The sequence below is a fragment of the Megachile rotundata genome, chromosome 14 (genome assembly GCF_050947335.1).
Source record: "Megachile rotundata isolate GNS110a chromosome 14, iyMegRotu1, whole genome shotgun sequence".
Classification (NCBI taxonomy): Eukaryota; Metazoa; Arthropoda; class Insecta; order Hymenoptera; family Megachilidae; genus Megachile; species Megachile rotundata.
The window spans coordinates 7,457,548-7,473,593 of record NC_134996.1 but is presented as its reverse complement, the minus strand read 5'-3'; the positions used below and the strand labels follow the sequence as shown (position 1 = coordinate 7,473,593).

General features: G+C 33.8%; 1 protein-coding gene across 3 annotated transcripts in view; it reads right to left on the bottom strand.

The window, feature by feature from the left end:
* The window catches only part of LOC100880608 (neurotrimin), a 185,131-nt gene that overhangs the window by 101,712 nt on the left and 67,373 nt on the right, over positions 1 to 16,046 (bottom strand). The window lies entirely within an intron of this gene.

Sequence of the window (16,046 nt, the reverse complement as noted above, 5' to 3'; positions counted from 1 at the left end):
TCTTAACGCAGCAATCAGATAAGATTAAGTATTCGAATATAGGATTTTTTAATGATATGAGTAATAACATAGATCATGAAATGCATATTAAATATATATTGATCACTTAATTTATCTTTTTATGGAAGGTAATGTGCAGGAAATTGTGAATATAATTTCATAAGCGCACATCTTACAAATTTGATATACTTCTACATTGAAATGTGATTATTTAGTTAAACCTTATTCGTTATGAATATTATTATCAATATTCATGAATTCATAAGATTCTTATTCGTACGATTCCTCTTATTAATTCATAAATAAGATTCCTTTAAATCTGTGCTATTATTCAAATATCTAATTCTCAAATTTAATTTATTATATCTTATGAAAATCTAAAATGTATTTAATTTTATATCCATATGAAACGGAAGTTGAAGTACAATCTCAATAAAGTTTATAATCTATTATAACTATATACTTTTGAAACAAAAGTATGTTATAGTTTAGGTTATGTTATACCAAAGTACTTTTAAGCTTAGATTATGACACATACGGTTAGATTAGGTTATATCTACATTTGCATTAGATTGTAATATCGTTCTGCTTTTCGATTGTAGTCTGCGTTTCAAGATTAGATTTCGTTAAGGTTAGGTTATGTTAAGGTTAAGTTGAGATTAGGTTGAGGTTATGTTGTGGTTAGGTTGAGGTTAGGTTGAAGTTCGGTCAAGGTTATGTCAAGGTTAGGTCTAAGTTAGGCTGAGGTTAGGTTAAGGTTGGGTCAAAGTTAGGTCGAGGTTAGGTCAAGGTTAGGTCAAGGTTAGATTAAGGTTAGGTCAATGTTAGGTCAATGTTAGGTTAAAGTTAGGTCAAAGTTAGGTCGAGGTTAGGTCAAGGTTAGGTCAAAGTTAGGTTGAGGTTATGTCAAGATTAGGTCAAAGTTAGGTTAGGGTTAGGTTTATAGTAATGTTTAGGTTTAGGTTAAGGTTAGGTTAGGTTAGGTTAGGTTAGGTTAGGTTAGGTTAGGTTTTAGGATAATTTAAGTTAGGTTAGGCGTTAGGTTAATTTAAGTCAGGTTAGATTTTCAGATTAGGTTAAAATATGGAAATGTTAGCGACTTTAGGTTAGTTTAACCCAAAAAACACATCAAAGATATGTACTGCACCGATACATATATCTTTTCAAATTTGTTCAGAACTAAAATTAAATTGTTCATATAACAACTATGTACAGATATCAACACACAAACTGGCTCTTGAAGATATGTTCATCAGAAACTCTATAAAAGCATGCAAATGAACAGTTTATAAAAGGTGCCATTTATCACAAAAAGTAATTCTAGTGCATTAAATGTAATTCAAAATAAGTAATCCTACGAGAAGTTAAGACGTCAATACTCGAAAACCCCCTGTAAACGAATTGAAGACTTAAAGCAGCTTCTCACATCACGAAATTCGTTTATTTGGATTTCCAAGTATCTTGTTTCTGCTCCGATACCCGTGCCCGCCATAAAAGGTTCGGCATCTCGTTTGAAGAAGGAAACCATAAGCAGTTTATAAAGAGAAAAAGATAATGGTCGGACAGTGGTAGGTCACTAACAAGGAAGGTTCTTGGACCTTTTCAGATTTTGATGAAGCTTCGCAGGTTTATAGAATAAGGAAAAATAGAAGGCTTAAACGCGTTTTTATCGGTTGATACTCGAGTTATCTCTTTTGAATTATTTCTTTAAAAAATTGTGTCGAGTTATTTCTTTGAGGACCTGAAACTACCTGATGCTGTTAAGGGTAGTTTCTGTGGAGGATGGTCGTATACTTATTTTTAATTTTTCAGGAATTGCATTTTGTAGATTTGACAATTTACGAGTTAAAGAAAATGCAAAAAATTATTCAAATAATTAAAAATTGGAAATTTGAAAATTTTCAGGGACAAATTTTAGAACTCCTACATTTAAATTTCTGGGTTTTTATTTTTATAAATTTTGAAATTCTCAAATTTCCAAATTGCAAAACGGCCAAATTTGCAAGAAGCAAAATTTATTACATTTCCAAGCGTCTTAATTTCAATTTCTTCAAATTCTCAAATTTTCACCACGTACAAAAATTTCCAAAATTGAAACCTCTTCAAAATTCATAAAAATCCAAATCCCAGTATTCTCTAAAAAGATTTTCAGCACCTATGAAAATATTTAAAATTTGCAATGAAAACGAGCAAATAAAAAAAAGATACACTTCGTTGGAAATAATGTTTTGTAAAAGTTTTAGCAGATCTCGATGTAACATCAAGAAATAAAAAAGTAAAAGCGTGCGAAGTTGAAACGGTGCGATAATTTTAATACAGTAAAAATTGTCTCGGTGCTAATCTTACGAACCTCGACAAATTTCGAGGGCTCCAGCTTCAATTAGGTTTAGAGCCGTAAAAATACGCGACTACGAGGTTAGGGGCGTTTCTACCTCACTACCGTTTCCGCGGGAAGTAATTTCAACTCTTTAATGAAATTTTAAAATTTCCTACCGACTTCGGATAATGTGCAAACTGTTACGTTTCACGATTCCGTTGTTTAATTTTCTCTCTTTCCTTGTTACATTTTATTATGGCGGGTTTGCCGCACGTTAATAACAACCGGTTAAACTGCATTTGAAATATAATAATGAGGTATAATTAGTGTTCGTGTGCTTCAAAATTTAAGATTTTATCATTTGGAGAAATTGGAAATTGAGAAGTGCGGAAATAATAGAATTCTTTTAATGTTTCATTCAAATGGGACAATTTGATGTTTGAAAAAATGGGATGTTGGAAAATTGGACAATTGAAAAGTCGTACAGTTGGAAAATGGAAAATGTGGAAGTGAGGAAATGGAAAATGGGAAAATTGAAAAATGACAATTGAGAGAACGGAAAATAGGAAAACAAATTGAAAAATTGGAAAAATGGTAAACTGTGGAAGTTGAAAAATAATAAATCGAAAGATTAGTCAAACAGAAAATTGTCAGATACTCTTACCGCTTGTAAATTTTAACGTATTTTCTACGCCTAAAAATAAAACATCTGTGTCCTTTCCCAAACATTTTCCATTCCTATAACCCCAAAACAGGCAAGCCCACAGTCCTCAAGTCCTACAAAACATAAATCACCGCCTTCCTAAGTCCCAAACTTTCTCCTCGAGCACTTCCGCCACCCTCTCACTGACCAGCCTAAACCTTAACATCCCCTCTCAGTCCTTAGGCCCCACCTTAATTTTTTCCTTCGTCGAACTCGCACCCTCACTCTAGAACCAGAATTATCTTATCCCTCATTCAGTCAACATCAAAAAGTCAAAAGTCTAATAAAGTTTTGTTTTTATAAAAATCTATATTGACTTCGAATATTTCTTTTGCCTCCGGGATCACGACACAAAATTTTGGCGCAGTCGGTAGGACACGTCATTGGTGAACGAATAGTAAAACTTTTTATAAAGTGTTCTTCACTTGTGGATTTTTTTTATCCGGACGAAAGACAACAGTGTCAACCCCGAGAGTCTGCGGATCTAATCATCCATCACAGCGAAGGAAATCAACTCTTCCAAGGATTGCTTCACTGGCAGACGGCAAGTACATATTCGAATTTTGTTGCTTGATAATCACTTTCGTCACTTAGTAGCATATAACAATGTCTACACCACTTTCCCCTGATAATTTCACAGAATCAACAAATTCCTCGTCCGATTTTCCTATTCAATTTCTTTGTAATTTGATACCGAAAGAATTCTCTGGTAACAGATTCGAGCTTGGACAATTTATAGCCAATTGTAATAATGCCGACGAACTAGCATCAGAAAGACAAAAAACCCCGTTATTATATTTCATACTTTCAAGAATTTCCGGAAATGCCAAAGAACAATTAGCTTTACAAAATTTTCGAAATTGGTCAGAATTAAAGGAGCAGCTCAAAAGATTATATCAGGATAAAAAACATTATTGTCAAATAATGGAAGAATTAAATAACAGTAGGCAATTGTCTTCTGAAAGTATCAGTAGTTTTTATCAGAGATTATTAACCTTATCGTCTAGAGCACTCAGTGCAATTCAACAATACGCGACTGACCCCCTAGAAATACCGGGAAAGAAAAAATCAGTAGAGGAGACAACCCTAAATCGCTTCGTTTATCATAGTCATCCACAAATCTCGCAGATGCTTAGATGGAAGGATTTTGATAATTTAAATTCTGCTTATTCTGCCGCGATCTCAGAAGAAAGAGCCTTAAATATGCACAAACACAATAGACAAAGGTCGTGTAACATTTGCGGTCGAATTAATCATGATACATCCCAATGCAGATTAAAATCATCCACTTCAGATCGCGTGAGAACTGTTAACAATATCCAAGTTCCAAACCAAAATCAATATCAAAACAATTTTCGAAATCAACATCCACACCAATTCTATAATGAATCCCAACGTTTCCGCACGCAAAATCATTTCCAACAAAATCAAGTAAATTCAAATACGAGACCCGACACCCCTAAACTTTGTAATTATTGCAAAAAACCAGGACACTTAATCGCCGAGTGTAGGAAAAGACAGTACAATAATAGTCGAAGGGACCAATTAACAAATCAGAGCACTTCTCAGTCAGAAAACGCCGCGGTACATTTAAACTCCCAAGAATCCCCAGCGACGAACACCACGCTGGAGGATCGAATTGCGCAACTTACGGTGTTCGAGAACTAAACGTTTCAATCCCCAACAATAATCTAGATTTTATTAAAGTTTCCTCACTATATTCAAAAAACACGGATAAAACATTCAAATTTTTAGTGGATACCGGTGCAAACGTCTCTCTCATAAAAGCATGCAAATTAGACCCAAATACACTCTTTAATTCAAAGGATAAATTGATATTGCATGGTCTTAGTCCAAATATCCCAGTCGAGACAGTAGGTAGTTGTCTAATTCCAGTTCAGTTTCAAGATTGCGCGATAAAAATTAAATTCTATATCCTAAACCAAGCAACAAACGTCCCATTTGACGGCTTGTTAGGAAAAGATTTTTTGCAACAAGAATCTGCAACAATCGATTATCAATCTCACACATTAACGCTTAAATCATTGCCAATTCCAATTGAACTTCGTTCTCAAAAATCCGAAAATTCGGCAATAAATCTAATTAAACTCAAAGCGCGAACCGAGACCCTCATCGAAATTAAAATAAAAAACCCCGAAATTCAAGAAGGTATCATTCCGGAATTAGTATTACCAAAAGGAATTTACTTGTCAAAAGCAATAACCAAAGTACGCGAAAACAACAAAGCCTTTGCAACTATTTTAAATACGCGAATTATAGATCAGGAAATAGATTCAATTTCTGTATGTTTAGAACGCTTACCGCAAGAAGCTACTATAATGTCATTTAATAATTCAAATACCTTTCGACCAAATCGTAATAAACTTTTACAGGAAAATCTAAGATTAGATCATTTAAATTCGGATGAAAAAGCATCAGTGTTAGATATTTGCACAGAATTCAACGATATATTCCATTTGCCAGACGATATTTTAACCGCGACTAGTGCTATTGAACACGAAATCAATGTAACTAATCCAACTCCGATTTGCACGAAATTATATAGATACCCAGAAATTCACAAGACCGAAGTTAATAAGCAGATCGATAAAATGTTAAAACAGGGAATAATACGGCCTTCTGTATCTCCATGGTCAGCCCCTCTGTGGGTAGTACCCAAAAAATTAGATTCGTCGGGCGAACGTAAGTGGAGAATCGTAATTGATTATAGACGTTTAAACGAGGTGACGGTCGGTGACGCATTCCCACTGCCTAACATTGACGATATTCTAGACCAGGTAGGCCATGCCAAATACTTTACGACCTTAGATTTAGCCTCTGGGTTCCATCAGGTTCCAATGCGGGATTCCGACAAACGGAAAACAGCTTTTTCAACACCGTCAGGTCATTACGAATTTACGAGAATGCCATTCGGGCTTAGAAACGCTCCGGCAACTTTTCAGCGATTAATGAATACAATTTTAATGGGATTGCAAGGTCTGCAATGTTTTATTTACATTGACGATATCGTTATTTGTGCATCTTCGATTCAGGAACACTCCGGAAAATTAAAAGCAATTTTTGATCGTCTCAGAAAAAATAATCTCAAGCTTCAACCCGATAAATGCGAATTTATGCGACGAGAAGTAGCATACTTAGGTCACGTTATTTCAGATAAAGGCGTACAACCTAATCCAGAAAAAATTAAAGCTATTGACAAATTCCCCGTTCCAAAAAATCAAAAAGATATTAAAGTTTTCTTAGGACTTATCGGATACTATAGAAAATTTATAAAAGATTTTGCAAAAATAGCTAAACCATTAACAATTTTACTTCAAAAAGACACCCCTTTCACATGGACTTCAGAACAATCTAACTCATTCAATGAATTTCGACGAATACTAGTTACACAACCGATCCTCCAATATCCCGATTTTAATAAAGAATTCATTCTCACAACTGACGCATCTAATTACGCGATAGGCTCGATTCTAAGTCAAGGTACAATCGGGAAAGACCTCCCCGTCGCGTATGCTTCCCGTACCCTGAACAAAAGCGAGCAGAATTATAGCACTACCGAAAAGGAGTTACTCGCTATCGTGTGGAGTGTTAGTCATTTTAGGCCCTATTTGTACGGTCGACAGTTTACCGTAATAACCGACCATAAACCTTTAACCTGGTTGTTTAATTGCAAAGACCCAGGTAGTCGGCTAGTACGCTGGCGATTGAAACTTGAGGAATACGACTACAAAATAATATACAAAGCAGGAAAACTTAACTCAAACGCAGATGCACTGTCCCGTTATCCGGTAATAAACATAGTTCACAACACGCATTCTTTCGAAAATTTTATAGAGTTCCATTACAAAAATTTTGACATCCCAAAAATCAAATCCGTTCCCTGTGATAAATTTAAATACTTTCCTAATGCGTTGTTTTACTCAAAAGATCTAGATGATAGTAACTTGTTCTCGGAAACACTACGAAACCTATACGACATGTCCAAAATCAAAGAACCCGATGAATTGCGTTCGTTTGTTAAACTTGCTAAAGACTCTCAGGACACATATCTCTGTATTTGTAAACCGTTCCACTTTGATAAATTAGAATATAAAGAAATATTTTACTCATTACAAACCTTATTTAAGCACCTACAAGAATCTAATTATGCCGGAAATCTCTATATTCACGATGTTACCATTAATAATAAAAATATAAAGAAGGAAATGTTCTGTGAAATTTTATACTTCATCTTCAAAGATTCGAATATCATTCCCGTAATTTTAAATGTCGAACGAATCACTCCTAACTCTCAAAACGAAATCGTAGAAATCTTGCGCGAAAATCACGATTCCAAATTAGCGGGCCATTCCGGTTTTCTTAGAACTTATAAGAGAATTAAAGAATATTATAAATGGGACACCATGAAAAAAGATATCAAAAATTATATTAAGAAATGCCCCTCTTGTCAGGCTAATAAAACTAATTTTCGACCCTCGAAAGCCCCGATGGAAATAACAACAACCTCCAGTAAACCTTTCGAAAGATTGGCCATCGACATTGTCGGGCCTTTACCTCAAACCGTAAATGACAACCGTTACATTCTAACAATGCAAGATGATCTTACCAAATTTTCATATGCCGTACCTGTACAAAATCACGAAGCTCAAACCATTGCCACAGAACTATCTAAATTTATTACACTATTTGGAATACCTAAAACCATACTCTCTGATCAAGGAACCGATTTTATGTCACAGTTAATAAAAGACCTTACGAAATTATTCAATACAAAACACCTAGTATCCTCGCCATATCATCCACAGACAAACGGAGCACTAGAAAGATCGCATTTGACTCTTAAAGATTATCTTAAACACTACATAAATGACAGACAGACAGACTGGGACGAGTTTGTAATTTTCGCAATGCTAGCTTACAACACGCACGTACATAAATCAACTGGTTTTACTCCATATGAGACACTTTTCGGAAATAAACCATATTTACCAAGTAAATTAACACAGGAACCAACATTAAGCTATAATTACGACGATTATATTGTTAACTTAAAACAGAAACTAAATTACACACAAAAAATAGCAAGAGACAACTTAATACAAGCCAAAACTAAGTCAAAAACGTATTACGATAATAAAATCATTGTTCATAATTACAAAGTTGGTGATTTAGTTTATGTCCAAAATAAACAAACAACTACTGGATTGAATAGGAAACTGACACCAAATTACAAAGGTCCATATAAAATAACAAAAATTAATCCTAATCACACCATTCAAGTTTTAAATAATAAAAAATTAATAACATACCACACTAACTTACTGAAACCTTCTGTTTCAGGAGATGAAGACAACTAAAAAACGGCATCACCTGTCTATCCTGTTAACACTAGTAGCATTCACTTCCATTTCTCCAAACCATGCTCACAAAACTAGCGAACCATATTACGAACTTTTCCAACTACACGTTCACCAAGGGTTATATTACAATGAATTAGGAAATGTAAAAATATCGAATTCCCAATACACCATATTAACGCACATTAATCTAGTTATATCAGACCAAAGGTACGACCTATTATTTAAATTTTATACCAAATCTCTCACTATGTGTACACACATTTCCGAACAAATTTCACACAACGCATATTTCTGTCAAAGTTCTTTGAAAACCATACGTTTGCGCATCTCAGCAATTAAAAGTAAAATCGAGACCATAAAGCATATGACGAATAACCAACCGAACGTAGGGAAAAAATTAGTAAAGAGAGGATTATTTGACGGCGCATCTCACGTTTTACGCTGGGTATTCAATACACCTAACGATGAAGACGCCAAATTTTACAAAGAAGCAATAAATTCAATCGTCCTCGAAAATAGAAATGTTCACTTATTGATGAAACAGCAAATAGCGGTAATAAGCAACACTATTCAAAACTTTAATTCTTCCATCCAAAGTCTCCGTGCAGATGAAGATAAGCTTAATGAAAACATAAAGTTAGTTAATAGCTTTTCCAACTCAACAACAAATTATTTAAACGATATTTTTACACGACACCTTATTTTAGAGCAATTATTCTCATTAACGCAGTTACTTTCGGAATTAGACGAATACTGTAATTTAATTACTTCTTCCATTTCTTTAGCAAAACAAAACATACTACATCCGCAATTAGTAACTCCTCAGAATCTTTTTGACGAATTGAGCAATGTTGTCCTCCAGAATGGATTAAATTGGCCAATTCCATTAAAATATTCTAATATGTACAAGCTTGATAAATTATATAAATTAAATGTAGCTCGCATTAATGACATACTAGTGTTCATCATAAAAATACCATTAGTAAAAGTAATGCAATTTAAGCTTTATGAAATGTTACCGTTACCTATCCCTCATAATATACCAAATACCTACCTCTATATTCAACCCAGTTTCCCTTACATGCTACTGAGTTCCAACGAGGTGTATTACGCAATGCTTCAAAATCTCGAAGTATGTTTTGCAGCCGATAAGAACGAGCGCATCTGTCTGATACACCACATAATGCGGACAACCGGACAATCAACATGCGAGACAAAATTATTCACATCCAACACGAGAGGAATAGATCCATCATGCCAAACCCATACGATTAAGGGCAACTTCGAAAGTTGGTTCTACATCCAGAACAATCAATGGATTTACACCGCCTCATATCCACTACAACTGACGCTAACATGCTCTCCAACGCACATCGAGGATATCAAAATAAACTCAGCAGGAATTATTCGCCTTGAGCCTCAATGCAAGGGTTACAGCGAAACAATTATCTTGGAACCGTCGCAAGGCATCACCGCAAATAGCAGTCACAGTCCAATAGTACACATTCCTGAAGAAGATTGCTGTCCGAAGAACCGTGAAGACTCCACAATTGTACCAATACTGTTAGAGCCTGTTAAAATTACTGATATTAATACCGAAGAGTTGAAGTATTCAAATCATAAGCTTGCCCGGTTGGATAATCTCCTACAAGAAGAACTAAACAAACCCGTTATCATCCAGCACAATTCGTGGTCCACTATTATATTGAATATACTAATGTTTATTGTTGGTATTATATTCGCAGTATTTCTCTTACGACGGTGTGGCGTATTACGCTCAACAGTCAGGCGCTTGTATTCTGTGAAGGATCCAAGACCAACAAACGACGCTTGCAGTCTTAAAATTGTTAACACAAATGTCAACGCCGGCCCATTAACAAGGAGACAGTTATTGAAACTCCTTGAGGAAGACAGACCAATATTCGAGGAAGGATTACTTGACCAACCCCCAATCTATTCCACCGATAGACAACAGAGAGACGAACTCGTAACCAGACCTGCTGGACAACATGGATTAAGAAGGTCAACATCTCGTGCACCCTCCATAATTATGGATTGACACCATTGTTTCAAAGAAAATAATATTATTATAACCTAATATTTTAATACAGTCCCTTATTACTTGGTAACGAATAGAATAAGCGTAGATACACGTAACGATATGTATTCTCTAGATTAATTGAATGAGCTTCATTACCATCTATCTCATAAGTAGGTTATTAAGTTAACTCTTACCTCCTTAAATTATATCTTTATATACTCTATGCTATTTTAGAAAAAAACTCCCTAACCTTATCAAATAATTCTAACATTTTATAAATAATTTACAATGTATACTTATAATTTAACTACAGAAAGCGATCTTAAACATCATAGGAATTAATTAATTTACGTTTTTGTGAAACCGTAAATTTCTTTACGGATGGGAGGTGTCAGATACTCTTACCGCTTGTAAATTTTAACGTATTTTCTACGCCTAAAAATAAAACATCTGTGTCCTTTCCCAAACATTTTCCATTCCTATAACCCCAAAACAGGCAAGCCCACAGTCCTCAAGTCCTACAAAACATAAATCACCGCCTTCCTAAGTCCCAAACTTTCTCCTCGAGCACTTCCGCCACCCTCTCACTGACCAGCCTAAACCTTAACATCCCCTCTCAGTCCTTAGGCCCCACCTTAATTTTTTCCTTCGTCGAACTCGCACCCTCACTCTAGAACCAGAATTATCTTATCCCTCATTCAGTCAACATCAAAAAGTCAAAAGTCTAATAAAGTTTTGTTTTTATAAAAATCTATATTGACTTCGAATATTTCTTTTGCCTCCGGGATCACGACAAAATTGGAAAATGGGAAATCGGAAAATGAGAAAACTACAAATTGAAAAATTGGAAAAATGGTAGAATGGTAAAATGGGAAAGTTGAAAAATAGTAAATTGAAAAATTAGTAGAAAAAAGAAAATTTGCAATTCGGGAAATTGAGAAAATTGGGGAAATTGTAATATGAAAAATTTAGAAATTGTGGCATTTTTAATTCGAGAAATTACAATTTAGAAAATTAAGAAAATTGGGGAAATTGTAATTTGGAAAATTGAGAAATTAGGAAATTGGGACATTAGGACATTGGGACATTGGGACATTGGAACATTGGGAAATTGGGAAATTAGGAAATTAGGAAATTAGGAAATTGGGAAATTGGGAAATTGGGAAATTGGGAAATTGGGAAATTGGGAAATTAAGAAATTAGGAAAGTGGCAAATTGGCAAATTGGAAAAGTGGGAAATTGGGAAATTGAGAAAGTGGGAAAGTGGGAAAGTGGGAAAGTGGGAAAATGGGAAAGTGGGAAAGTGGGAAAGTGGGAAAGTGGGAAAGTGGGAAAGTGGGAAAGTGGGAAAGTGGGAAAGTGGGAAAGTGGGAAAGTGGGAAATTGGGAAAGTGGGAAGTTGGGAAGTTAGGAAATTCAGAAATTGGGAAACTTGGGAAATTGGAAAAATTGAAAAATTGAAAAATTTGCAATCTGAAATCTGATAAAATAGAGATTGTAACATTTAGAAATTTTTAAATTCCTGAATCCTTGTAAATTCCAATGCAAACATCTTAATTTTTCAAATATTCAAATTCTCTAAATCAGAACCTGATTAAAGAAACAAAAACAAGCAATGACATAATTAAGAATGTTATATCTGTCGTTATACTGAAATATATTTAGCACGTACGCAATATCAGCAAGTTCTAACCTGCGAATGAACTATTGATAGAGAAAGTTACGTCTTCAATGCATCCGAGATAAGACGCTTAAAAGCCTACCGCATAGTAATATATTACCTCAAGAACAATTAACCGACTTTTGATTACTTTAGAAACTGATGTAGTTACCCTAGCAACGTAGCTTTTCTCTCCGGAAGAAATTAGAGTGGCACGAACGTGTCGAATAGCTGATAATATCGTCAAACTTAACTTCTCGGTTCAAAGTACCTATATTAATTACCATTTTAAGATAACGATTAACTTCGGGGAACACCAGGTGTAACAACACTGTAATACACTAATTATAAGTGTATAAAATCTGGAACAACATTTTATTTAGAACGTGTATAAAATGACTGAAGTAAATTTGCAAGTTAATTTGTGAATAATAACAAAATTGCAGATTGGGAATAAATAAAATTATGTCGGAATCGATAAATTTTTATATTTTAAATTATTATAAAAATTTTATTTTTCAAAGTAATGTAAACATTTTGTTTTTCATTAAATGTTAATGTAACTTTTTTTGTTACAAAAAGTATTTCAAATGAATGTCAAAGTTTTGTAACAATAAAACATAAGAAGTATCTGAAAATTTTTTGCAAGTAGATAATGTAATTAATGTTCATTCTTCCTGTCCAGAAGTTAATGTAATTAATGTTCCTTTTTACTGTCAAGTAGATAATGTAATTAATTTTCCTTTTTTCTGTCAAACAGATAATGTAACAATTTGTCTAAAAGATGATCAAGAAACCATCGAACACTTGATGTAAGCTAATGATGACTTTAGATAATCTAATATCTGTATAGTCTTATCTGAAGAGTGGAAAATATCGAGTAGATAATTTAAATCTTCTATCGAAAAGATAAGTTAGCATCTATCTGTCTATAATAGATAATCTAGTACTCCTCAAACAGATAATTTATTATCTAGAAGCAGATAATGTGATATCTGTCAAGTATAGAATTTCATACCAGTCGAATACATAATTCAATATCTGTCAAGTACATAATGTAATCTATTGAAAAGATGATCCAACATCTATCCAATAGATAATCTAATACCCCTTGAGCAGATAATTTAATATCTACAAGTAGATAATGCAATATCTGTCAAGTAGAGAATTTAATATCAGTCGAGTACATATTTTAATATCTGTCAAGTAGACAATGAAGAAATCTATTGAAAAGATTATCCAGCATCTATTGAATAGATAATCTAATACTCCTCGAACAGATAATTTATCATTCATCGGTTCCATCAAGTATATAATCAAATATTTATCGAAAAGATAATCTACTATCCCTCAAATAAATCTAATATCTAGACAAAAAATTTCAATCTAATATTTAGATAAAAAATATCTATTCAACATCCTAATATCTAGTATCCCTTGAATAGATAATCTAACATCCTTCAAACACATAATGTAACATCTCTCGAACGAATAACATCTAACAAAATAATTAATTTAATTTTCATAGATAATCAAATATCTATTATTCCATCTATCAACATTCCACTAAAACACAAACGTAGCAAGCTTTCAAAATCAGCTATTTCGTATTAAGCATGATTACCATATATGAAATATGCATCGGTTCCTCTACGAAGGAACCAGTTAATTTCGCCCGATTGCCATAATTATTCCCCTAGCAAATACAGCTCCGATTCGGGTTCTTCCATAACAATTTTATCTTCGATAATTACTTTATCGCGCTAATTGAATTCTCATCGACGGGACACGATACAACGCCGCTTCAAATTTCAAAGAACACGGCGGGAAAAAGTGTAGCCCGGTGGAAAACGTTAATTTTACCGCAGGCATCGTGTCGATTATTGAAAGTGGAGTTCTTTGTGCCAGTAAAGTGCCACTCGCTTTTATTCGCCTCTTTTTTTTCCACCGAGTATCAGCGGCGGTCAGCATAGCATACCTCGGCATTTTCATTTCCGGCGAGATGTCGTTCGTTGCGAACGTAAAAATAATGCATCGATTTCACCTCGGTGTGCACGTTGCTTGCCTGCACGTGCACGACCATCAAACAATTCTTACGCAGTTTTATTGCGAAAAAATTGGTCCTGCTGCACAAGCGATTTCATACAGGAAACTGTGTCTCGTATCTTTGTGCCGAGCAGGAAAATCGGAAGAGAGGGTTAGTGCAGTAACGTCTTTAGCGACTGATAAATCGGGTACCATTCTGGACAGCCATTTTCAAATTTCATCGACTTTAGATTTACTTTGACATTTTTATATCGTCAGCTCTTCATTTATATCATTTCAAATTTTTACATAAATTTTTGTTAGATAATTCAATATTTTCTGAGTAGATAATACTTGTGCAGATAATTCAATATCTGTCAAATTTAATCTTTCTGTTACGTACTTCCATTTTTGGAATTTATACAATTTTACATTGTTACGTTTAGAATTTTTAGTTCACGAATTTAAGTTCTTAGGCAAATTTTCAAAATTACACATTTGGCAGTTATATTTGTTTATTATGAGAGTTACGAATTGTCAAGGATAAAAAATTAGAAACACAGAAATTTTTAAGTTTAATTTTTGAAATAATAAATTTCAAACATTAGAGATATAGAAATTTTGTATTTTTAGAATTAACTAATGTTTAAAATAAAAAATTCGTAATATTGAAAATGAGAAATTTTTTAGGTCAATGATTCAAAATTTGTTATTTTTCAAATCTTCCAATATTCATAATTGAGAAATCTCACGTACTATAATCACAGAATGTCTGCATATATTATGATCATAAAAAGTGTACACATAATATAATCATATAGTACATACACATATTATAATGACAAAATATCTGCATATATTATGATCATAAAAAGTGTACACATATTATAATCATATAGTATATTCACATATTATAATCACAAAATACATGCATATATTATGATCATAATTTTTGAGGTCAATAATTAAATAAATCCACCATTCAGAATTAAGAATTCCCACGAAACTAATTTCTTCGTTACAAGATCAGCAAACTACAAATTCTGAAATTTACGATTGAAAATAATGTCGATTATTGTCCCAGGGCCCATAAATTCTAAACGCGTCGGTGCTCGAAACGGAAGGGTCGCAAAAGGAGGACGCTTAAATTCCGCGGGAAGAAGAAGAAGGACGAAAGGAATAAAAAAGAATAGATGGATAAAAGTGTTAGCGTAGGGAAAGAAAGAAGGGGTCAGGAACCACTTAACAAACTGCTGAACTCACACCCCATGGGATTTTATTTCTACTTAAATGGAGTTGCTGAGATACGCATTGGATAGGAACTCTCGTGGAATTTTTCCTCCCGAATTTATTTGTACTGTTTATTGTAGCTTCTTTCGATCTGTATTTCCTTTATTACTTTCTTTTCCTTTCCATTTCTTTAAAATCTCGTTTGTGGACTTGTATTGGACTTTTATATGCCCAATGACACATAAATGATTTATTTTATTCATACATGAGTCGAAATGTTAATAAAAATTGTTAATAAAATTTAAATGTTAATAAAAAGATTTCAAATTTTTAATATACGTGTGGAGGTACTGCTTGGTTCTATTACTTGCTACGGTCACTTTGTAAACCACTTCATCTTTTCCATCTCCATCCGAATTTCAGCTATACCAACAGAAAATTAGAAACCGTTTTCCCTCAGCAATGTCACAAAAATACGCCCATTTTTTTGTAAAAAATCTTCGAAGCTCTCGTCATCAAGTATACAACAAAATCAACTCTAGTCCGAAGTCAAATTCATTTAGATATCTACTTATATTCACTTGTTGGAATTCCTAATGATTCGCGTCGTTTAATCGTCACTGACGCTGCGACGCACATGACGCACCTCGTACACCGCACCTCATAGCTCAAATGTGCCAAACCTGATT